This window comes from Macaca thibetana, chromosome 11 (assembly GCF_024542745.1).
Source record: "Macaca thibetana thibetana isolate TM-01 chromosome 11, ASM2454274v1, whole genome shotgun sequence".
In the NCBI taxonomy this organism is placed as follows: Eukaryota; Metazoa; Chordata; class Mammalia; order Primates; family Cercopithecidae; genus Macaca; species Macaca thibetana.
In genome coordinates this window covers 22,471,621-22,496,099 of record NC_065588.1, presented here as the reverse complement: position 1 = coordinate 22,496,099, position 24,479 = coordinate 22,471,621, and the positions used below count along the sequence as shown (strand labels likewise).

At 39.3% G+C, this 24,479-nt stretch overlaps 1 protein-coding gene across 2 annotated transcripts in view; it reads left to right on the top strand.

Annotated features, from left to right (window-relative positions):
- The window catches only part of ST8SIA1 (ST8 alpha-N-acetyl-neuraminide alpha-2,8-sialyltransferase 1), a 144,174-nt gene that overhangs the window by 2,526 nt on the left and 117,169 nt on the right, over positions 1-24,479 (top strand). The gene's annotated exons all lie outside the window — the stretch shown is intronic.

The window sequence follows — 24,479 nt, the reverse complement described above, 5'->3', positions numbered from 1 at the left end:
GTAGATCCGCTTCCTTTCCGGGAATTTTAGATTGAATGTCTAAAAATAAGTTACGGCAGCAGGGGTTGTGTAGTTAGATTGGAGGGAAGGCAGAGCTGCTTCCCCTTCCTCTCCACCTCCCCGGGCATGTTGAGGGAACATACGGGTGCTTCCACCACTGCGAGGTGCCCCTTTCACCTTTAGTCCCTGGGGCTGAAGATGCTGCCGTTGGCTTCTTCCTGTGATTGTGGTGGTCTGGGTCGTTGGAAATGCTCCCCTCTGCTCTGCAGAGGATCTTTCTAATCAGTGCAGGGGCAGGTGAGTTCTCATGTAAACATTTTTTCACTACAGTTATTTACAAATATTCAGGAGCATCTATACATTTTTAAAAACTTTTTAAACATATGGTTTCCTTCTCCTTCTGAGGCCTCCTCCTGGAAAGAGGGTTAAAAAGAGAACAGAGCCAATTTGTTTAGAGGAAGGCAACTGCATTCTCCTTGGAAGGCAGGATTTTCCTTCTGTTTTTTTAGAACTCTACCATCATTGAATTTAAAAATAACTCCACTCTTTCTAAAAGTATATAAGGGTTAATTTTTTCTTTCCTTCACAGTATTGATTGTGGGACTCAAAAGCAGGCACAGGCATCACATCCAGCAATTATTTTCCCTAAAGACAGAAAGCACTTTCATTTCAAGTGATCTAAGGAAATGAGTTAAGAACTTCCCATTGGTTTGCAGTGAAAGAGTCTATTTTTTTAATATAGGAGGAGGAATAATGAAGCCCTGTTAGAGGATAGATTTCTTGTTAGAGGACACAATCAAGTGGAAAATGCTTCATATTCTGAGAAACACAGGCTGATAGTTTCTGAGACACGTTTGTTCCTTGCTTTCTATAGCCTGGAGTAATCTTCAGTGTGTTTGGATGTTATTTGGTCTGGTCTTTATGTGCAGGGAATTACTTATTAAAATCCATACACTATAAAAACGACCTAAACACATATCCCTCAAAGTTAGTGGCTGTAAAACCATGTAAAAGGCACCATTGCTTATTGAAATAAGTTTGAGCTTCAGAGTAGAATTCTGAATTTGTACACTGAGTATGCTGTGACTAGATAAACAGCAGAGAATCTTTGGCAAGTTACTATATTTTTCGAGTCCTGGCTTTCTTGTTTATCTATATTGCAGAGTTGTTAGAAGGCTTAAATTTTTAATAAAAACTGATGCCAAGGATCTGGTACATTGTGTACCCAGAAAATGGTTGCTTTATAATTGTTATAAATTATAATTTCTAGTATATGTTACAACATAAATAAGGAAATCTGGTCAGCCCATGAGAATTTGGAATGTTTCTCCTGCCAGATTTACAGGTAAACATTATTGGTCCTTACCCCTCTCCCCAACCACATACACTTATGCTAATGAACAGGGACAAGACATTTTGAAAGGTAGGAGAAGTTTCATAGCTTGAGTTAATTATTTTTTTACAGGTGCATTTAATGTTCTTTCACATTTGGATTGTTAGTATATGGCAGTAGTGTTTATTTGTTAAATATTAGACCGGTCAGTCAGAAGCCATGATCATGTTAAGGAGACACAACTTTGACAAACAAGCATCTGTTTTTCTCTAGTCTGAAACATCTTCTGCATAAATACGAATATATGCACACAAATGCACAAGGTGCACTTATATGTAGAGTTTTATGTGAATTTATTCACAAATCATGGAATGGTGTCATATATGTGTAAAAATATATATGTATATACATATGTAAATACAAACATTTGCAATCAGTCAATTGACCAATATTTCATGAGTGACTACTCTGCATCAGATACGTGTTAGGCCTTAGGGGATTGCAGTGAATAGAATGGATAGATTGCCTCCTCTAACAACTTGCCTCCTAGTAGAGGATGATTGACACACAATTAAATAAATACGATGACAACATACGGTTAAATTGTATGAAGAGAAAAGAGAGTGTTTCCCTATGTTTATAAACACCAAAATTTAGGATTTTATTTTGCCCTCTGTGCTTCCATTTACTTTCGTAATTTTCTTCTTCTTCTAGCTCAGTACTTGATATGTACTGAATTCTCGGAGGAGAACCTTGTCAAATTGCAAAGGAGATGGCAGGAAGAAAGTAAGAAAGCTGTAAGAGTTTTGAACAGAACAGGAAGTTTTCCTAATGTTTATGTGGTGATAGAAAGATAAAGGAATCAATAGAACTTATTATAGAAACTTTCTTAATTCTTGTTGCTTTTGATTAAGTGATATTGTGGGAAGTGCCAAACCAAAGTAGTGTTTGTTTCTTCCTTCAGATCCTCACCCATTTCATTTGCTCCTCAGAAATGAACCTGAACTCAGAATTTATGTGCACGACTTTATTCTTGGCACCTGACATGGTAACAATAATAGTAACAATTAAACTAGCAAGTTAGTAGGTGCTTATTATCTGCCTGACACTATGCTAGTATGTATTGTCTCATTTAATCCTCATAAGAATCTTGTATAAATGGATATATCATTATCCACTTTTATGAAAATGAACATGCCCTGGTCTTCAAGGGAGTTGCTATAATCCCATGGAAGAGACAGATAATGTATATAATTAACTAACTGGAAACAGGGCCATCAAAGAGAGGAAACATAGCAGAGTGAAAACGTTATGGATTTGGGAGCTGTCAGAACATGGTTGGAATTCTGGCTGTATCCCTTTCCAGTTGTGCAATCATTGGTAAGTCCAACACTCAGAGCTTTAGTTCCTCGATTTGTAAATTGGGGCTTGTAAGAATGTCTTACAAGTTTCCGGTGAAAACTACATGATAGCATATAGACAGCACCTGGAATGATGCTTGCCACCTATCTCTGTTTAATACGTGATTGTTGTAACAACAGAAACACCAGTGAATGCTGGGGACGTTCCCACAACATGACATTTAATTCTACTGAAGGGAGGGAAATCGGGTTTCAGAGAGGAGGTGGTGCTTGGAGTAAGCCTCCAAGGATGGTAGGGTGGCATCGTGGTAAGAGGTGAGGATAGAAGTATATGCCAGGCAGAGAGAACAGCAAAGATCAAGGCGGAGAGATTTAGAAGTGCCTGGTGTGTTTACTGTATGGAAAGTTATTAAGTCACCCATGGAGACCACCATAGAAAAGTAGGCTGGATGGTAAGACGAAGCCAGGAATTTTTGAATGTATTTAAGGTGTGGCTCATTAGAAATGGACAAACATCAAGGATCTAATGGTACTGGCTGCATGTTAGCTATCAGCAGAGATGGCACATCACTGTTACCAGTGGGTTTGGGGAATAGAATAGAGGTTAATACAGTGAAGTGGTTGTTTTGAAAATTCTATCGACTCATTGGGTGGTAACCATTACTCTAAGCAGTCAAGTTCTTTCTTTTTCAAAATTCTGAACAAACGACTACTTTCAGCAGTTCCACCTTTATGTGGCCTCTTTTATTTCCCTATTTTTGAATAGGGATGTTAAAAGCTCTGAAATTTCCATAATTGTCCTGGTGGCAGGAGAAGGGCATTGGGAGTGGAGGGGATGAACGTAGGTGCAGCCATCTGTACGGATAAAATGTAAGTTTGGTGTTTGAAAGTTGGAGATTTATGGAATTCACTTTGAAAAGGTAGTTTAGGAAAAAGAGGGTTTAATAAGTTTTGGTGATCAAGAAAATAGGCTACAGTTATGTTGCAAATTTACAAATGTGGAAAAAAAATCTCATCAGCAATCATCGCAATAGCAAAAATCAATCACTAACATTTATTGGATACATAAGATATACCAGGCCCAGGTCTTAGCACTTATATATGTGTTTTCCCCCAAAGCAACCTTATAAAGTAGGTTTGTGTATGTTCCTGGTTTTACAGATGAGGATATGGAGGTTTAGAGAGATCCATGAACAAAATGATGGAGTTTGATTTCCAACCTGGAGCTATTTAATTCTAAACCTCATGCTTGTTCCCTGCTAATTTTGGATAAATGAAGCAATGCTGTATACATTTCTCTCATGATTTGGCTCTGATTACTTCTCCAATGTCATCTTTCATCAGTTTTTCTTTTTATTCTTTGCTAATATTGGAATAATTACGGTTCCTGAAATAGGCCAGGCTATATTGGGTTTGCTCGAGCCATCTCCTCCACCTGGAATGACTTGACTTTAGGCCACATCTTCCTGCCTTTCACCTGGCCAGTTCCTTCTCATCTATTGACAGTGCATTACAGTGCTTAAGAGCAAAGGTTCTGAAGTCAGCTGTGTTCAAATCCTGATTCCATCACTTGCTGTGTTGTTGAGCAAATCAGCCTTCATTGCTCATTTCTCTATCCGTAAAATGAGGCTTCTTAAAGGATTGTTCTAAGAATTAGAATAGATAATGTGTTTAAAATGCTTAGAACTATTTCCAGCATATAATTAATGCTCAGACTTATTAGTTCTCCTCAAGGTGGCTTCCCTTACTCCTTCCTCCCTTCCCAGGCTGTGCTTAGAAGCTTCTCCTCTCTGTTGTCTTTATACCATGCACATATGATTATAATCCTTTCAATTATTCTAAATACCTACTACTCTGTGTCTACCACTATTACTATAGGATAGGAGATGCTGGGTCTGTAGCTGTGAACTGAACAAAATTTTTACTTTCTTGGAATTTATAGGATAATGATGACAGACAGAAAATAAACAGAGAAATATACAAATGACTGGTAGTGACAGGTGCATTAATCATGATGTATTAAAAATATGAGTGCACTTGCCTGCCTTTCCTGCTAAATTTTAAGTTTCTCACAGACAGGAACTGTGCCTCATTCATAGTTGCATTCCCAGAGCCCAGCATGGTCCCTGGTACACTACATTTTGCTTAGATATTATGTGAATGAATGTTTAGGAAGGTGTGGAACCAGATAGCCACCCAATCGGTCAACAGATATTTAATGAGACCTACTGTGTGTCCAGCACGCTGTTCGGCAGTGTAGCAGATCAGAGGAGTAAGCATCCTTTATATTCTCAAAGAGCTCTTACTCTAGAGCAGAGGTTCTTAGTTTCAACCCTCCTGACATTTTAGGCTGCATACTGCTTTGTTGTGGAGTGCCGTCCGGGCACATTGTAGAATGTTTAGCAGCATCCCTGGCGTCTGTCCACTAAATGAGACAACTAACTATGTCTCCATAGTTGGCAAAAATACCCCCTGGGGGGAAAAGTGCCCCTGACTGAGAACCACTGATTTGCAGGAACAAAATCTGCCCAATCGACAGGATTTAAGAAACCTTGAAAGTATGCGTAATTAAGAACTAAAATTGGAAACTACAGTATAAATGCTCTGACTGTTTAGAGAAAGGAGCTGTGTCTGTGGGCTCAAGTTGTTGGAGAAGGCCTCCTGGAAGAGGACTGAGTGAACTGTACTTGACAGATAGGTCTTGGTTAGGGAAAGGTCAGGAGAGGGGAGGCGTTTTAGGATATTTATATAAGCAACCGTCTCTGTTGAAGGTATATATAAGAGCTGTTTAAGATTTTCATGAATGTTCCCCTTAATCCCTGGTGAGAGGGGTCCATGCTCTGTGCGCTATACTTTAAGGGGCCACATCCTTCTTTTTCTCTGGTTTCACCCTTTCTCAATGAGGCAGGGTGTTAATGGGACCTTTCTAGACCCTGAAATTTCCTGCCCAAATGACCCCAGTCTACTTCCACAGCCTGCTTGCCTGCGTGGGGCATTTTCCCCAATCTTCTTCCTGAGAGTGGCTTGCCCCCTGGTGTGTACAATCCTAGGCCACATATCAGAGAGGACAAGGGACGGCTAAGGGACAGCTCTTTGAGGGAGACGTTGTGGAAGGAACTTTGATATGGGGCTGTGGAGCCGACATACGCACGTAGTATAGGCTTGCCCTGTGTCCCCAGGTTGCAGGACCAAACTTCCTGGATTTCAGGAGTCTAAATGTGAATCTGGCATTCCCGATTGTTTTGCAGGTTTATTTTTCCAGGGAGGAGAACAGAACATGTTTTATCGGTTTGTTGGTTTGATGATAACTTCTCAATATTAGATACAGTTGTACTTTTGTTCTCTGCCTTGCAAATGGAGGTGGCTGGAGAGTTTTGGTCTGTACGGTATAATCAATACTCAAGTGAAAAATTATACTGGGTTTTTTGTAACTTGGGAGTCTGTCAGTCTTCATCTGAGAGCAGAGTGTTTTAGGAAACTAGTTGGATCAATTGAATAATTATGTAAGTCAGTATAGAGTGTGGTCAGTTAGTCTTTTGACAAAGTTGTGAGTCATCTTGGAAATAATGATACTACACATCATTAATGCACTCTCTCATGATGGATTTGATAGACTTCTGGTAAAATAATCTATTTTAGCTTCTCATTCTGACCTGGCTCTATCAGGAGCGGTGTGACCTTGGGCAAGTTACTAACCTCTCTGTACCTTTGTTGCATCATCTGAAAGATGAGTATCATGGGCTAATCTACTTCATAGGTTTGTGATGATAATTAAATCAGATAACAAATGTAGAATCCATAGCCATCCTCACCTGGCTGGGTGGGATGACAGGAAGCTTGTTCTCACCTGGAAAATGTCTGGACTTTGGAGTCCCAGAGATCAGGATCTTATCTTGGTTCTGTCATTTATCAACCTTGTGACATTGAAAAATTTACTCGGTCTTGCTGAGCCTTAGCTGCAGGTGGCAATAGTTACCTTGAGAGGATTAGTTGTTGGATAATTGCTAATTATTAGTCCATAATGAGGAGAAAGTCCATGCCTTTGGACACATTCTGTGCCTATTAATTGCACTTCCTGTAAAAGAATATCTGACAATGAAATGTGACCTTGTGACACACCCTCTTTTTTCACAGAATTAGTGCTGAGGGTGCTGTACTGTGGCCTGAAAAATTTTATGGAAGACAGCAGAGCCCAGCAATCAATCAACTGATTTCAATCATTTATTCAACCACGTTTCCTGAATGTCTACCATGTACCAGTTAGGTGCGGCAATACAGTGATGAATACAAGAATGTGGTCCTAGATTTGATAAAATTTATAATCTAATTAACAGCAGTTCTTCCATATCTGTGGGTTTGTTTTCCGTGGTTTCAGTTGTCCATGGTTAATTTGGTCCAACAATATTAAATGGAAATTCCAGAAATAATTCATAAGTCTTAAGTTGTGCTCTGTTTTGAGTAGTGTGATGAGATCTCGCTTTGTCCCACTGCATCTTGCCTGGGATGTGAATCTTCCCTTTGGTCAGCGTCTCCACACTGTTGATACTTGCTGCCCATGAGTCATTTAATATCCATCTTGGTTGTGGGATCACCATGCTTGTGTTCAAGGAACACCTATTTTACTTTACCAATGGCCCCAAAATGCAAGAGTGATGATGCAGGTATATTGTTATAATTGTTCTATTTTATTATTGCTATTATTGTTAATCTCTTACTGTGCCTAATTTATAAATCAAATTTTATCATAGGCATGTATGTATAGGAAAAATAGGAAAACACGGTATACAGGGCTTGGTACCATCTGAAGTTTCAGACATCCACTGGGGGTCTTGGAATGTGTCCTCCACAGATAAGAGGAGATTCCTAGTTTCATTCTTTAAATCAGTAAGGAACTGAGTAACATGGGGTTCCAAGTCTTACAGTTTGACTGTTTTGGATAATGATAATGAGCTTTGAAGGAATCGATTTTTTCCTCTTTCTGTTGAACTGTGTTCTAGCTATGGCATTGCATGAGAAGGAAGCAGCCAAGACCGTAAGAGCTGTGTCACTCCAATTAGGTGCCAGGAGGAAGTGGAAATGAATTCAGAACCACACATTCTCCATTTTTCAGATCTTAAACACAGAAGACACTACCAGAGATTTCCAGGTGACCACAATGAGAAAAGGGCCTTTTGTCCCACTATGTCTTGCCTAGGATGTGAAATCTTTAGTTTGTTTCCATTATTGATAAAATAAACATATATAGTACATGATTTTATGTTCCCCATGTTCATTTAAATAATTCATAGTGTTTATTATTTGTCTGATTTTGGAAAGAATACATATTTACTATAGAAAATGTTTAAATATAATAAAAAGAAGAAAAAGCCTGCTCAAATTCCCTCACTCAGAAGTACTCATTGTAAACAGTCTCTTTTATGTATGTTTGTATGTGTGTATTTCTAAATTGTATGTATTTTGTATATTTAATTTTATATCCTCTTTTATTCACTCAAAATTATACCTTTAGTATTTTCTCATATAATTAATTTTTAATTTACAAACTTGTGAAAAAATAGCTTTATAATTTTTTATTTTGGAAAAATAATTATTTATTTTCCAAGTATTACCATAAAAATACTTTTAAAAAGATTGTTTATGCTGCTGACAAATTTACATTAGACTTTTTTTCTTTAATGATTTCTTCATATGTATTTGTTGTATAGCTGAGCATAGGAAATTAAAAAGCCTCTTTAAAGATCTGTACTTTCTCAAGGTTGACATTTAAAGGATAAAAGCAACACTATTTTCATTTGTAAAATTAATTGACATTTAACAAACATCACTAATATTTTGGTTTATGTTCTTCTGGATCATTCAATGCCAATGTGTGTATAAATGAAACAAAAATGTAATGAATTTGACGGTACATTGCAAATATTTTTCTAGTAGTAGTATATGCAGTCTACATTATCTCTTCTAATGACTCTAAGATTTTCTATTGTTAGAATAGATACAAATTTATTTAATTAATCTACTGTTATTGGATATTTATGTTGCAATTTCTCACTTTGATGAATAATTATGTGGTGACCATCCTTTTGTGTACATCTTAAACACGTGCTTATAGCTTTCTAGAATTATTGTTTTCACATTTTAATTTGAAGTGCCAATTCTTTTTTTTAAAATCTTTTTAAAATTTTTGTTCCTTGAGTTTATTCGCTTAAAATGAATGCTACTATAAGCATTTCTTCCGTGCCATTAAACATTAGCCCAGACATACATTTCAAAGTTTGCATAATTTTCTGTCATATGAATATCATTAAATGTATTTAACCAATGATCTTTGTCCGAAATTTAGTTTATTTACTATTTTATGATCATGAATAACACTGTCATTTCATGACTTTAAGTTGACTTAATTCTATGTTGGTTTTTTTCTTTCCTTTTTTTTTTTTCAACTTTTATTTTAAGTTCAGGGGTACATGTGCAGGATATGCAGGTTTGTTTCATAGGTAAACATGTGCCATAGTGGTTTACTCCACATATCATCCCATTACCCAGGTATTAAGCCCAGCATTCATTAGCTATTCTTCCTGATGCTCCTCCTTCCCTCACCCCACCCCTGACAGGTGTGGTGTTGTTCCTGCCCATGTGTCCATGTGTTCTTATCGATCAGCTCTCACTTATAAGTGAGAACATGCGGTGTTTGGTTTTCTGTTCCTGGGTTAGTTTGCTGAGAATAATGGCTTCCAACTCCATCCATGTCCCTGCAAAGGATATGATCTCATTCCTTTTTATGGCTGCATAGTATTCCATGGTGTATATGTGCCACATTTTCTTTATCCAGTCTATCATTGATGGGCTTTTGGGTTGATTCCATGTCTTTGCTATTGTGAATAGTGCTGCAGTGAACGTATGCATGCATGTATCTTTATAATGAAATGATTTATATTTCTTTGGGTTTATACCCAGTAATGGGATTACTGGGTCAAGTGGTATTTCGGCCTCTAGGTCTTTGAGGAACTGTCACACTGTCTTCCACAATGGTTGAACTAATTTACACTCCCACCATCAGTAAACACCAATTCTTACATTTGGCATCTTTGGTTGTTCATAGAGAATCTTTGGCTTTGGCTAAGTGCAGATTTGGGGTTTTTCCCTCTTTCAGTGTGCATAGTGATTGCATAAATAGCAGACATACTGTGATTGTTAAATTAAATGATAAAATTTCCCTTAGGTGGATTTACAATAGGTCAGGCAACAAAAAAAGATCCCCATACAACTGGATATGTACAGTGGCAGGTCAACCCTTCATTCGGGATTGCAGAGACCCAGCTATGAGGAATTTATGTAGCACAGTGGTATATGTGCTTTTATTTTTCATGATTATCCTCTCCATTACAGTACAGTTGATAATTAGCATGGTGTTTTATCTCCATTTAAAAAGCCGTAGATTTCTTTCTTCTAGGACTTAAGCAATTAAATAAAACTGTGATTTTAAAAGGAAAATGAACTTTTACTTCATAATAAGGTAGAGATTTCAAGGTAAAAGAAAAGTGTCCTAGATAAAATGGAAATATTATGTTTAACAACTCTAATTTTAAGATTTTCCTATTTACTAAAATAAAACGTCCTCAGCATGAATCTGGAGCAGATCGTACCCACCTGGTGAAGGGTGGAGGTGTCGTAAAAAGGCACAAAAATTCCATGATAATATTTTGTTGGGTCAATATTTTGGAGGTCAGGTGTTGGTGATTGCGATGACATTGCCAGATATCATCTGTATTGTGTCCTTCTGCTCCCTTGCACCTGTGTGAAATGGCTCTACATACCGTTGCTTTGGTGCTTTGGGGCTAGAAATGAAGTCTTGTTGATATTTGTCTGTCTCAAGTCCCTGGTCACAGCCTTACTAAATGTCTAATGAGTATTGGATGAATAAAAACATCAGATTGTCTGAAAGACTGGTAGACAGCTGTCTGAATACCTTTTAGGGGCAGTTTCATTTATTGTCTATTATTAAGACTCTAGGCTCTAAATAGTCACTACTAATTCATTTATTCACTCCTTCATTCCTTTATTCAACAAATACGTATTCGATGCCTTCTATGTGCCATGCACAGTGCTAGGTACTGAGAACAGAGTGATAAACCAAGAGGATGCGGGCCTTCCCCCATACAGCAAACAAGCACGCGGCACACATTGGGAAAGCAGCAGCAACATTCTCCAGTCTCTCCACTTCTTTATATGGAAGGAAAAACAAACACAGGTTTGCCTTAACTTTTCAGAACTTAGCTGTGTCTGTCTGTGTTTGATTCAGTCCAGAAAGGGCCCAAATCGCCACTCTGGTCCATTCAGTGTGGTGCCTGAATCATGGCTGCGATGCCAGAGGTTTCCATCTAGTTCAGTGGTATGGTATCTTTGGACTCTTGCTAACCTATGCAACATGTGAAATGCTGGAGAGGAAAGGCACTTTAAAACCTTGCTGAAAGATACATGAGCTCATGGGGGAACACAAAGCTCAATTACTCGTAGAATCAAAGAGACAGAGGCAGGCTGGCTTGGATGGGCATTGCTCACTTTGTAAGCAGCTGTTCTCAACTCAACCTGCCACCCTGCAATAGCCAAGAGGAGGAAGTGGAGGGGCCGGCAGAAAGGCTCTCTGGTGAGCTGAGTCGGTAGGCAGTGAGCTGAGTCTCGATTTGGGGTAAAAACACAGTCGCTTTATTGTTTCCTAATAACTGCTCCAACTATGGCATGTCAAATCTACCCCCTGACCCCCACGCCATACCCCAATTAGATGGCTCTAATGGGTCTCTGAACAACTTGGCCAGGTTTTACTGATTTTTTATCCACTTTGATTCTTGGGACAGTCTCACTCTGGTATTTAGCTCAGTTTTGTTTATTTTAAAGCACAATGAATATTCTGGCGTCTACCACCTCCGCCTGCTCAGGCTCTAGAACCTCTAGGTGCTTATGGTGGAAGGCAAGAAGAGCATTCTCTGAGGTGGCGCCCACTCCACCCTCTTCTAGGGGCTGCTTCTTCAATTTGGGCAGGGAGGAGGGGAATATTCATAGTCCCTTTCTCTGTGGGGGTGGCTGCTTCCACATGAACCCTGCCTAGCTGCCCAGTCTTCTAATGGCAAAGTGTTCTGGTTCTTTCCCCTGGCGGGCAGCCTTCTTAGGTGTGGTCCTGATAAACACTCCATCCACAGGGAGATCCCCTATCCTTGCCACGCCAAAGGGCTCTTTCTTGCCCACCCCTCTCAGCCTCACCATTTGGCTTTCCATTTCCGTTTCCGCTTTCTCCATGGCTCAGGGACAGCCCTAGAAAAGATCCAGGAGTGCAGTGCCTGGTGTGTCTGGTGTCTGGTTGGTTCTGCTGACTTCCTTCCTTCCTTCCTTCCTTCCTTCCTTCCTTCCTTCCTTCCTTCCTTCCTTCCTTCCTTCCTTCCTCCCTCCCTCCCTCCCTCCCTCCCTCCCTCCCTCTCTCTCTCTCTTTCTTTCTTTCTCTTTCTCTCTGTCTTCTTTTCTTGTCTTTTCTTTCTTTTCGGGTCTTTCTTTGCACCCAGGCTGGAGTGCAGTGGTGCAATCATAGCTCACTGCAGCCCTGCAGGGTTCAAGCAATCCTCCTGCCTCAGCCTCCCAAGTACCTGGGACTGTAGGCCTGGCAAATTTTTAATTTTTATCTTTGTAGAGAAGGGATCTCCCTATGTTGCCCGGGCTGATCTCGAATTCCTGGGTTCAAGCTATCCTCCGGCCTCAGCCTCACAAAGTGCTGGGATTACAGGCATGAGCCACCGCACTCGGCCCCGCTTCTTTACAGGTGATTTGTTTGGAGTTTCCTCTATCCCTCTTCTGTGTTGGCAGAAGAGGGATAGAGGAAACTCTATCCTCTGTGTTGGAAAGCCCTTGTCTCCCCTCTCCGTGGGGGTGGAAAGGCTGTGGCCTCACCGCAAATGTATGCTCCCAAGGCAGCTCCTTCCCCAGTATGAATCAGCAGGGTCGTACCAGGACTGGTCCTCTTAGAAAACCTGTGGAGTGGTAAACATAAAAGATCGGGTACTTAGCCTATTTTGGCCTCAAGGTGGGGCCTTGACTGTCATTCCCAGATAACAGGGAAAAATCCTCACATTTTGTTATACTTATCCCCTGGATAAGTCTTTGAACCTTCGTGAAGCTAAGTTGTTGTACACTGACTAAGTTCCTTTTCTTTCTTTAAATAGATGCATTATAGATGTACATAGCTTTGGAGTACATGTGGTAATTTAATACATTCATATAATTTGTAAAGATCCAATCTGTTGTATACTGTTTCTTAAAGGATCTCTGAAAGGTCTATGTGGTACGGAAATGCTCAACTGAGTCCATTCTGTTTCATCTTGAGCAAGAAATCAAGGTTTCCCATTACAAATGAGATGCCTAAGCCCCTCACCTCCTCTTTAGGGGGCTTACCATGAATGTCTTGAACTGTCTCTTCACCATTTAGAATCACTCTTGACTGCCTTTTTAAAAATTTCCTTTTCTTCTTGCTTAGGAAGGTCATGGTCAGATCAACATACCTTCTAGCTAAGCTAGGAGTCTTCCAAATGGGGAATGATGAATGATGCCTCTTCGGCCAGGTAGCCCCCAACCTTGATTCTCTTGGGGCCTCCCTCTTCTTCAGGGGAGGGAAGAATCCCCATTCTCAACAGATTCTTCTTGCTCCCAATTTTCTCCCGAACGCCAAGGTGAGGGGCAATTATAGTGGTGGTGCTGGACTGCCAATCAGACTCTTCCTCCAGCCCTGCTGATGGACATATGTCCAGGGGCTCTCCCAACTCATGCAGGATACTCAGCAGCTGTGTCTCCAGCCTTGGACTTCAACCATAATTCCAGCGTAAAATCCCACTGAGCATTCTGTTACAAAAGGAAAGAACCAATAAAGAAGCCAGAAGATTGCTCCTTGTGTATCAGATGTCAAGGTTTATAACTTATAAGTAGTCCAAAAAATTCTCTTTGGACTTTTAAAATAGAGATGCAATATGGAAAATTAAGTTCAGATTTAATGAACATTTATTGAGTACCAACTGTGTGCAAGCACTGTGCTAGATGCTTTAATGCAGATTTTATCAGTCAATTTAACCCTAGATCAGCTCCATTTTTTAGGCAATAATGATGATATTTTCAGTAATAGAGTTGCTATTTATTTATTTTGTGTCTGCCATATGCCAGGCACTATTTTCAGCACCCTACACAGTGTTATTTAACACTTGCAAATGCAAAATGAAGAAGATATTATTATACTTATTTTACAAAGAAACAGGCTGTGAACAATGATTTACCTAAGGGCAGTTAGACAGTCAGTGGTGCGCAGGGCTAGCATTTAATGAATACTTACTATGCGTCAACTCCTCTTTTAAGGATGTTTGTGGTTGTTAAGATCATCCTTTTCTTGATGGAGAAACTGAGCCACAAAGAGCTGAAGGACCTTGGTTAGGGTTACACAGTTAGAAAATGGTCTGTCTGGCTCCAGGACTTGCAAACTTCCTTACTGTGCTGAACCTTTGCAGTAAGATCCACATTCACATTCAGGGGTTCAAGTCAAAGCCTGATAGCTCCTTATATTGCAGTGTCTTCCCGCAAGGGAATGAATCGCAAATGATAAAACTTCATTCCATATACCTGAATTAACACTTTATTCTATTTTGCTATTGTTAGAATCAAAGGCTGTTTATATCACCCATTCCTCAAGAGCCCTACAAATAAAGCAGTGAGGAAGGAGGATGTCTGTTTTTTTCCTCTCTCTGCCTGACATCTCTGATTCATCCCAGTGACTTAGCTTGGGAAGGAGGTGGGGAAAAGAGGGGGAAGGAGGATGTGTGTGTTTTTTCCCCTTTCTGCCTAACATCTCTGATTCATCCTAGTGGCTTAGCTTTAGGATTGTTTGCTCTCTTAACTATCTAGCTCTCACAGCCCACTTGCTTAATTCCCCCTTTTATCTGTAAGGTGGAAGCCTAGAAAAGATGCCAGCCATACTACAGTCAGGGAAACTATGGCCTGTACAACTGAGAAACAGGAGAGGAGCAATGAATCTTGTGGAGACTTATTCTGTGCACCCAAAAAGGGCAGTGATTCTTTCATTTCTCTCCATTGCTCAAATCTCCATGGACTTTCCTTTTGGCTACACTCACTGTCTCTGAAGTGGAATCTATGTGATAGTGTTTTGAGTTATTCAGAAAGAGAATCCAATGTGTATTTTTTAATTAAAATAATGTACTTGTATTATGCAAGTGTATTAATCAAACATAAAAGTCTTATCAGGCTTATTTCCTAGAGATAAACAATGTGATTATTTTGATGTCTATTCTTCCAGATGTTTTCCTATTTAAAGTATAATTCATTATTTAAACTGGGATACCTGAGATAAAATGCTATAATTATGCCAGGACAACAGGCACAAACTAAGACTATTTTCAACAAACTGAGGTATATAATCTCCTTACTGTGCATGAATTTTTACAGCTATATCTACAGAAATATCTAGATACACTCAACATGTGTTATATGTGGTGATGCACAACCTCTAAGATGGCTCCCAGTGATCTCCACTCCTGGTATTCATGCCCTTGTGTCACCCTCTGCTTCCGAGTGGAGGCTGCATTTAGTGACTCACTACTGGAATAGAATAGGATACTATGAAAGAGATGGCATGGCACTTCAGAGATTAGGTTATGAAAAGACCATGGCTTCCATGTTGAGTGCCCTCGTTCTCTCCCTATTGGATCACTCGCTCTGGGGGAAGCCAGCTGCCATGCTATGAGGCCACTCAGGCAGTCTGTGGAGAGACCCTTGTGCCAAAAAACTGTGGTTCTGGTTGATAGCTAGTGAGGAACTGAGGCCACCGACAACCACATAAGTGAACTAGGAAGCAGGTCCTTTAGCTTCTGATGACTGCAACCCCAGCAGACAGCTTGACTGCAACTTCATGAGAGACCTTGAGCTAGAGCCCTCCAGCTGAGATACTCCTGGCCCTCATAAACTGTGTGAGAAAGTAAGTCTTGGCTGTTTTAAGCTGCTACGTTTGTGGTAATTTGTTATATCATAACAGATAACTCATCCACATTTATTAGATAAAAAATCAAATCACATAATAAATTGTTTTTAACAATATCCTCCTTTCCACCCACAACGTCTATCAGTAGATACCTCACTTAGTATGTGTAGTACAAAGCAATACTATTTTATTTTTTAAAATAGATAAAATGTAAAATTATTTTAGGGTTGACCATAATGTTTCTCCTTTCCTTTTCATTAAATTTAAAAAATGCCTTTAAAATCCTTGGAAATATGTTTCGTGCTCCTGCAATTATCGCCACAGGGTAGCTTCTTAAAGGAAAGATTTCCGGGTCATGAGACAGCACATTTAAGATTTCCAGGTCATGAGACAGCACATTTAGATTTACACTGATATTTATGAATTATGTTCCAATTGAAGTCATCTGTTTTGTGGCCAAGAGTGTATGAGAAAGCCCGTTTGTTTTTCCAATACTGAATGTTATCAACTTTAAACAATTTTGCCAGTATATAGGTGAAAAAGTATAATTGTATTGATGAGTGAGACTGAGCTCTCTTTTACCTATGCATTATTATCTCTGTGGATTTTGTCTTCTGTGAGGGGCACATTCATGTCTCTTAGACACTTTCTTCTTGGGTGTCTCATCTTTTCTTTTTTGATACTAAGTGTTCCTTATTTCTTAAGGGACTGTAGCAGACGTTTTTGTCACATCTGTTGCAAATATTTTTCTCAGTTTGTCTTATGACTGCTTACGTTCATGTTTGAATTTTTTTTCCATAACGACTTTAAAAATTATCAGGCAATCAACCTCATCAGTTTTTTCTTTTATAGCTTTTGAGCCTTCATGTCATGAATCGTGCAGCCCAAAACATTTTCATCTGGTATTTTTATGATTTAACTTTTTGCATCTAAATTTGAGATCTATCTGTGATTTGTTTTAGTATAGTGAGGTAGAGATCCAACTTTTTCCACCAGATGTTCTAGCATCATTACTGAAACAAAAACAAAAACAAAAATTCACCTCTCCCCACTAATTTGTAATGCCAAGTTCATCCATTCTAGATAATCCGATATGTGTGGGTCTATTTCAGAAGTCCCACTTTTCTTCCATAGTTGTGTCTCACTTGTTCTTTTCTAGAGTCATACCATAGCTTTATAGTACATTTTAATATATGCTGGGCCAATCACTGTTTCTTTGTCAGAATTTTCTTTGCTATTGTGTCATATTTTTCTCTCAGATACAATTAAGATTGTTTTACAAGTTCAAATGATTCCTGCTGAGATTTTTTATTTGAATTTCACTCATTTATAAATGATTATTAAGAACTGAAACTTCTTGTTTATGAATATTTACTTGTATATTTAATTCTTATTTTATTTTCCTAAACATTTAGTTTTTTAAAAATTCTATCTTTTTAAAATATTTAATTTAATTTTATTTTAAGTTCTGGGCTACATTGCAGGATATGCCGGTTTGTTACATAGGTAAACGTGTGCCATAGTGGTTTGCTGTACCTATGAACCCATCACCTAGGTTTGAAGCCCCACAGGCATTAGCTATTTATCCTGGTGGACTTTTGACTCCAAGAACAATTTTTTCACCACACAGCATTGCCTCTCTGTGAGGGTTTTTTTTTTTTCTTTTTTTTTACATTAAGGGGTTTGTGAATGTATTTATTTGCTTGCCCTAACTACTCTTATCTCTTCTGGATTGTTCAGAGGTGTTTAGTTCCCTCATTACTCCAAGGTTTGCTGCTGCATATTCTCCTCTTGCCCTTCAGTATAGGCCCTTGGTTTGAAAGGAAACACAGCTCACTGTGAGATGCTTACATCAAAAGAATCCGGTTTCTGGAAATGTCATTATTTTGGGAGGGAGCACGGGAGGTAGAGAAGGAAAATAGTTTAGATTCTTGTGGGGAAATGGAAAGCAAGAGGCAAAATAGATGTTCTGTTCAGAAAGGAAGTTTCTCTAGGTTTTAAAAATCAGTATGTGTTAATTTTGCTATATTTTCTCTAGCAGTGGGATTATTGCATGAATCTTACTGGTAGAAAGAGTGGTTGCTCTAAACCAAGTCCTCTGTCAGTAAAGCACAGGTCTGTGATGGGTGGTTGGGATGGGGATGAATAAGGAGTAGGAAAAATGACAGAAATAGATGCTTCTTATTTGCAAGTGATAGAATTTACAACTCTGTTTAGCACTTTTTTTTTTTTTAATTCAACGAGTCATTATTGAGTTTCTACTATGAGGACAGCTTCAAGGGAGAATATAAAGAAAGCATAAGGCATAGTCTCTGATCTCCAGGTAATTGTAACTAGTGGATCAGACAATTAAATGCTGGTACTCGGTAGCAGAGAGGAGTGCTGAACTTAATCTTGAGGGTGAGTGGGATTTGAATTGGCAGAGAAACAGTCATGCATATTCTGAGCCTGAGAAAAATCTGAGAAATGGTTTTTGGTTGAGAGTTAGCTGAATGGTTGGTTTGAGCAGCATTATGTGAGTGGGAGAAATGAAAGAAAACCTTGGGCAGTTAGGATGAGCTTCACTTGGAGTTTGAGAGCTATTGTCAGCTCTGGAGTATGCAAGTAACATGGTAACTGTAATTAGGAGCATGAATCTGGGAGAGGCAGGCCTGGAGCCAGGGATGTGAGTTAAGAAACAGTCATGCCAAGAGCCCAGTCTAGAGTGCAAACAATGGGAATGGCATAGAATGGGCAGATCTAACAGACACAACAGAAAATCCTCCAGAATAAGGAAATGATTTTGTAAAGTTCATGGAAGAGAAGGAAGATACACAATTCAAAACCGGACAGGTTTGACACTACCTGGGTACTCTTGCTCTATATCATGGAATCTGGACTGGAATTGAGTTTTCTTCTGCTAATTGAGCCAGTTACTGCATTTTTTTCTTTAAATTTTTCTTTAAATTGTTAGATAGCATTCTTGATGTGTTCCCATAGGTTTTACAGTTACGCTGAATTGTCTTCAGGTGAACCTCCCAGTAGATGCTCTGGTGACTGAAAAGTTAAAGCTGTCACTATGATGGCATAAATTGAGCAGGAGGTTAAACACTGTGTTAAGAGGCTTACCGGCTGGCCTTCTCTCTGGGTTAACATATTTTGGCCTTGTGCGATAATCATGTTTGAGAGTTCTTTGATGGCTAAAGATGTGCCATGAAGGGTAGTACTAGTGAGCATGGAGGAAGGAGGGGGAGAGTGCAGGGTTTCATGTAGCCATGTTGTCATTTTCTCTGTCCTGTCCCATTTTGCAGCAGCTCTTTGTACACGTGGTGGGACTAAGCTAGCAGGAGTCTGGATGGATGGGGGAAACAGCCTCCTGACATCCTTATTTGCCTCCTTTATCCCTCCTCAGACAAACCAACTCATGGCTTTAAGGACCACAAAACGCTTATTCCAAATGCACCCCTTACCCTACAAGAAACCCAAACGTAGACACACACATACGTGGAACAAATGCAACCAAAATATTTTTTAAAGAGATAGACATTTTAAAGAATGAAAATTTCTAAATTTGCATTATGAGCAAATGCCAGGGCATAAGTTGAGCATATCTGCTAGTGTCAGGTATCTGGCCACTGATTGGTCAGTCCATATGGCCTGGGGCACCTTCCTGCTGGCAACACATGCTCTTGGCTCCATAGACATTCCTGGCACGTTCCAGATACAGCAGTACCTATGTGAAAGTTAAAAATCATTAGCGTAAAAATCGGTAAATTGGCTTTATGCATAAATTCATCAATATGAGTGCAACTAAATGTACATTCCAGTGATTCCTTTTTGATGATGAACATTGAGGGTATCCAGCTTAGTTGTCTAGATTCACTGAAATAGGTGACATTTGTGGACAAATGTTTACCCAGGCCCTTTGGCATAAGCTAGAATCCTCTTGCTTCTCATTTTCAGTGTATTTGGCCATTATCCCATTTTCTATGCCTCATGGTTTCTGTGTGGAAGTAACTCCTCCAACATTTGTTCTGTTCCTTTCCTATTTTCTTCATTGGCAAAACTCAAGTGTGTTTATTTGGTAGCTTGACGGCGCTGAGCTTTCTTGCCCTTTTATCTTATCTATTTTTACTGTTGTTGAAAAAAATGAACTTAAATAATACTACTGCTGCTAATGCCTAACTGGTTGAGAAATGTGACAGTTTCCATGCAAAGGGGTTTATATGTATGGGCTTTATTAGTTCTCTCTTCTAATGTATGAGGGAAGTACTATTTAATTTCTACTGTCCAGTTGAGAAAACTAAGGCTTAGAGAGCCTATGGAACATACTCAAGGTCTCATATGTAGTAGGAGATAGGGCCAGAATTTAGATTCGGTATGGCCTGCCTCCATGAGCTCAGACTCTACCAGCGCCTTTATAGATGATTCATATTTAAACAGTAAATTATACAGATATGTCTCAAATTTAAAAGTTATTCCAAAATTATAGCATAAAGTATCAATGTAAATTCTCATCTCTGTATACCAAAGGGTTAGACCAGTAATTCACAAGAAATGCACGTTTTTTGCTAGGCTAACTAAAAGTTCTGATTAAAACTTTTAGAGGGCTTCAGCATTGAAAAGCATATGGTATACTCAGTTTAGTAAAGTTTTGCTTGTGTCCATCAGGACCACTTTAATGCCTTTAGGAATTTACATACCAAATTCTTTTTACAATTTTTTTTTTCCATTTCCGTGATGCCCCTATTTGGTTGGCACACCAAATACAAACAGTCTGCTTTTGGTTAATCCAGCAATGACTAAAGTAATTTATATTTACCAACAAGAGCAATAGCAATTGAAAATCGTAGCCAAGTCCCCATAACACTAATGATGCACTGATAAAACATGTCTTTTCCGACAATTGTGGGAATTTCCAAACCGTGCATGTGTCTGTGCACAAAGGAAGCATTGTTCTATTGCCAACTGCTGCTCGGCAGCCAGGCTTCTTTGGAGAATGTTGAATGAGAATCCTTGGTAAACTCTCACATGTGGCAATTCTAGTGTTTGAATACTGAATTTTAATAACTCTTAAAATTAACTTAGTAGATTGTTAGTAGGTAGTCCTCCATCACAGATAAAAATCCAAGTCTGGGGAAAGATGTGCCATTCATTTATTAGAACCCAAGAAGTGTCTTTTGGTTTTCTTCACTTCATGTCCTATTCTAGAACCCTGGTAGGCAGTATCCCGGCCGAAGGTGATCCAGGAGAAAGAGCTAGGAGGGGAGATTTTAACAGCTGGTTAGTTTATACATTTATTTAGCAGAGAGGGAGGGTCTGATTGATGTTAACCTTCTACCTTTGGGGCAACATACTAGAATTTATGGGGAACATCATCAGCTCATCTCAATTGTGGTTTACGCACCCACGAAGCTTGGTAGGTTGGGTGCTTATCAGCATCAACAGTTTAGAAAGGAGTACCAGAGAAAAAGAGTGGGGGACTTGCCCAGCATTGTACTGACTAATTCCTCAATTTTGACAGTCACCCTTATCTTTTGTGACTATGGGATGAAGCCTAAATTTCCTAGCCAGCCATTTAAAGTCCTTTGTAATGGAGGTCCTGCCTACTCTATGCATTTAATCTCTTACATAAACTATTATTGTTTATTTGCTTGCTGTGTGTACTCTGCTGATTGATCATGCCAAGTACTGGTGGTTCTGTTGATGCATCATGCACAGAGCTTCCCAAATTTAGGATTTAATGGGCTAGAGAATTGCCAAATAAATAAAAACATGAATAGTGTTGATGATTTCGTATTACAGCAAGTAAGGACATTGTAAAATACCACCATTTCACTAAAGCCTTTATATGTTGACATTTTAAAAAGGAGAAAGGACATCATCTCAGAATAAAGATCACTAATTAAAATAAACTATGAAAACCTCACACATTGCCTATATTTTCCTCATTTTGCCAGAGACATTTGAAGAAATAGTTGTGGACTGGCACTGGCCTGTGATGTTTGGGAATGATGTTGCTTACCCTTTTGCCTGTCTGAATAAATCCTCCTAGTCCTTCGATTCTCAGTTTACACCTTGACCTTAGAAATTCTTCTATCCCCCTCCACCTGCTGTCTTGCACCCCACCCACCCTTCCAATTATCTCTCTTGGTGGCAGTCTGTGCGTCCTCTTCCAAGTACTGATAAGATGTGCTGGGGTAATTTGCTGCTATCTCTTGCCACAAGACCATGAGATTCTTGTGGACGGAGACTGCATCTTATTCACCTTCATTCCCAAAGTTTAGCACGTAGTCTTTGACACACACTCAGTGCATAATAAGTAGTAGGTGAATGAATGAATGAGTGATTACCTGGATGCCCTGCCTGTTCTTTGTGTTTTGCACATCTTCTGTGACCTGCAGTTTTGAGCACATGGGATTTATTCAAACAAACACTAATATTCATTAAATTGAATTAATTTATGGGTTTTGACCTCATCAGTTCTTCTATTTTGCTTTGCTGAAGAAAACTAATTATGGTCTCCATTATCAGAGTGTCTGGGAACAGTCTGCAGCTGCTGTCTGAAACACAGGGGCTATAATGCGTCTCTCAGCTCTTCTGGCCAGCTTGTGTTTTTCTTTAGTCAATTCATTTTGGGTTGCCATGTTGATTATCATATTTTTATTTATTTTTATAGGAAAAAGAATGTACGACATTGTAAGACACGCTATCTAGTGAGTGTAGAGAAAAGTCAGCATTTTTTGTAGACTGATTTTTCTAAATCCACCGAGGCGTATATGCTTTGCTGTTATGTTGTTATTGTTTCTTTTTTAAAAAACACACTTGTATTTGCCTTAAACATTTTTTGAAATCAAAACAACATATCCAGAAAGCATAGATGCAGCTTCTCTTAAGATTCAGTGGTGATCTGAGCTGTCTCATTTGGGGACATATGGTCTCTAGGCAATCGAGTTACTGGGTTGAGCATTTTCCCAGCTCACAAGATGACTGTGACGAGTTATTGCACTGACTCTTGCTCAGTCACGGGGGGGACCTGCCCCTTTGTCTTTCTCACAGACAAGCCCCTTATAGATGCAAGGTTGTGCAGCCACTAGAGACCTGGGCTTCAGCTGGGCTTGGATCTGTGCCTTGAAAGAAACATTCGATCTTCTTTCTGAAACTCTCTCGCCTTCCTTCTCCTAGTGTTATATTCTTTTGTTAATGACAATAACCCATATTCATAGAGTCGGAATAACAATTATTGATGGGCACTTCCTGTGTACTAGGTACTTTATACAACTTATTTATAAGCCTTTCATTTGTAATCAACTAATTTTGTCCTTATTTTATAAATGAGAAAACCGAAGACCAGAAAGTTGTATTTGACCAACGCCATAGAGCAGTAAGTAGTAGCATCAAAGCTGTGTAATCTCCAAGCCTCTGTTTCTTCCATCACATCAGTCTGGTTTCCTTTTTTTATAACCTGGAACATAGCTGTGTCGTTTTGTGTGGCTGCTTAACTCTTGTAAAGAGAAAAAAAGGTACCTAACTCACAGGATTGTTTTGAGAATGAAATGAAGGTAATATATATGAAAGGACATGGCATAGCATCTGTGCATAGTGAGAACCAAATATATTTTTAAAATTTCTTCTTCTTTTTCCTGTAGGCCCTCCTTTCTTCACTGATCCAGCCCTACCTTTCTACTGCCAACTAAAGGATGATGAGGTTCAAAAATTTGGAAAGGAGAGCTTTATTTCTCATAAAGTGTTGCAGCCTGCAAGTGACCATTCTGCTAGGCTTAGAAGCATAGCCTCCCACCAGAAGCCAGAAACAGATACTTTGAGAGAGGGACAAAGGGAACAAGAATTTATACTGAGCAGAGTGGCCAAATCTACACATTCAATAAGCTATAGAAAGACTCATGAATATTAATGAAAGGAGAAACGTGTACATGTGCAATTGAGCTTCATGCCCCTTCTTGGGTATCGTGTGCAAAAGGTAGTGGTGTTAGCATGATCTGAGGGTGGAGTGTTTGGCCCTCTGATGTCAAAAGGTGAAGCAGAGGACACAAAGACCCTTACTGTGCATTCTCCACAGACTGGCCAAAACCACTCTGTAGTCGGTGGTGTCTTATCAGGCAAAAAGGAGGGGCAGTGTCAGATGTATGGTGGACATCAGTGGAGGAGTTCTTTGAAAGGGCCGGTTTGTCTTTAGTCTTTAGGGAAGAAAAGCTAATGGTAATTAGCGAGGGAGGAGGCATAGCAAGGCGTGTCTGACTTCTATCCCACGTCATGGCCAAGAACTTAATTTTCAAGATTATCTTGGGGTCCCCTTGGCCAGGAGGGTGTCCATTCAGTTGCTTGGGGGGCTTAGAATTTCATTTTTAGTTCACAATACGTTAGACATCTCCTGATGGTCCATCCTAGGTCTTTTCTCTTTTGTATCTCTTTTAGAGATATTCGTTTTCTTGGGATGCATATAAGGAATGTGGCTGTGATTCAATCCTTCATTATGAATAGAATAATAAACGCTGAGGATCAAGGTGTAAGCCTTGGGACAATACTATTTAGGTGATGGGAGGAAAAAGCGCTGTTTTATCAGGGAAGAGAGAAAAAGCCGTTAGAGAAGAGTTGATATCTAGGATGTGAGACTACCATGGATATCAGAGAAGGCAGACTTACAAGAAGGAGAAATTTGGTCAACTGTGTCAAATGCTAGAGGGATCAGGATGAGTAATGAGGAAGGGCCATTTGATTTGATTTGATCATTCAGATATCTTTAAAGACCTTGAAGAGGGCAGTTTCAGTA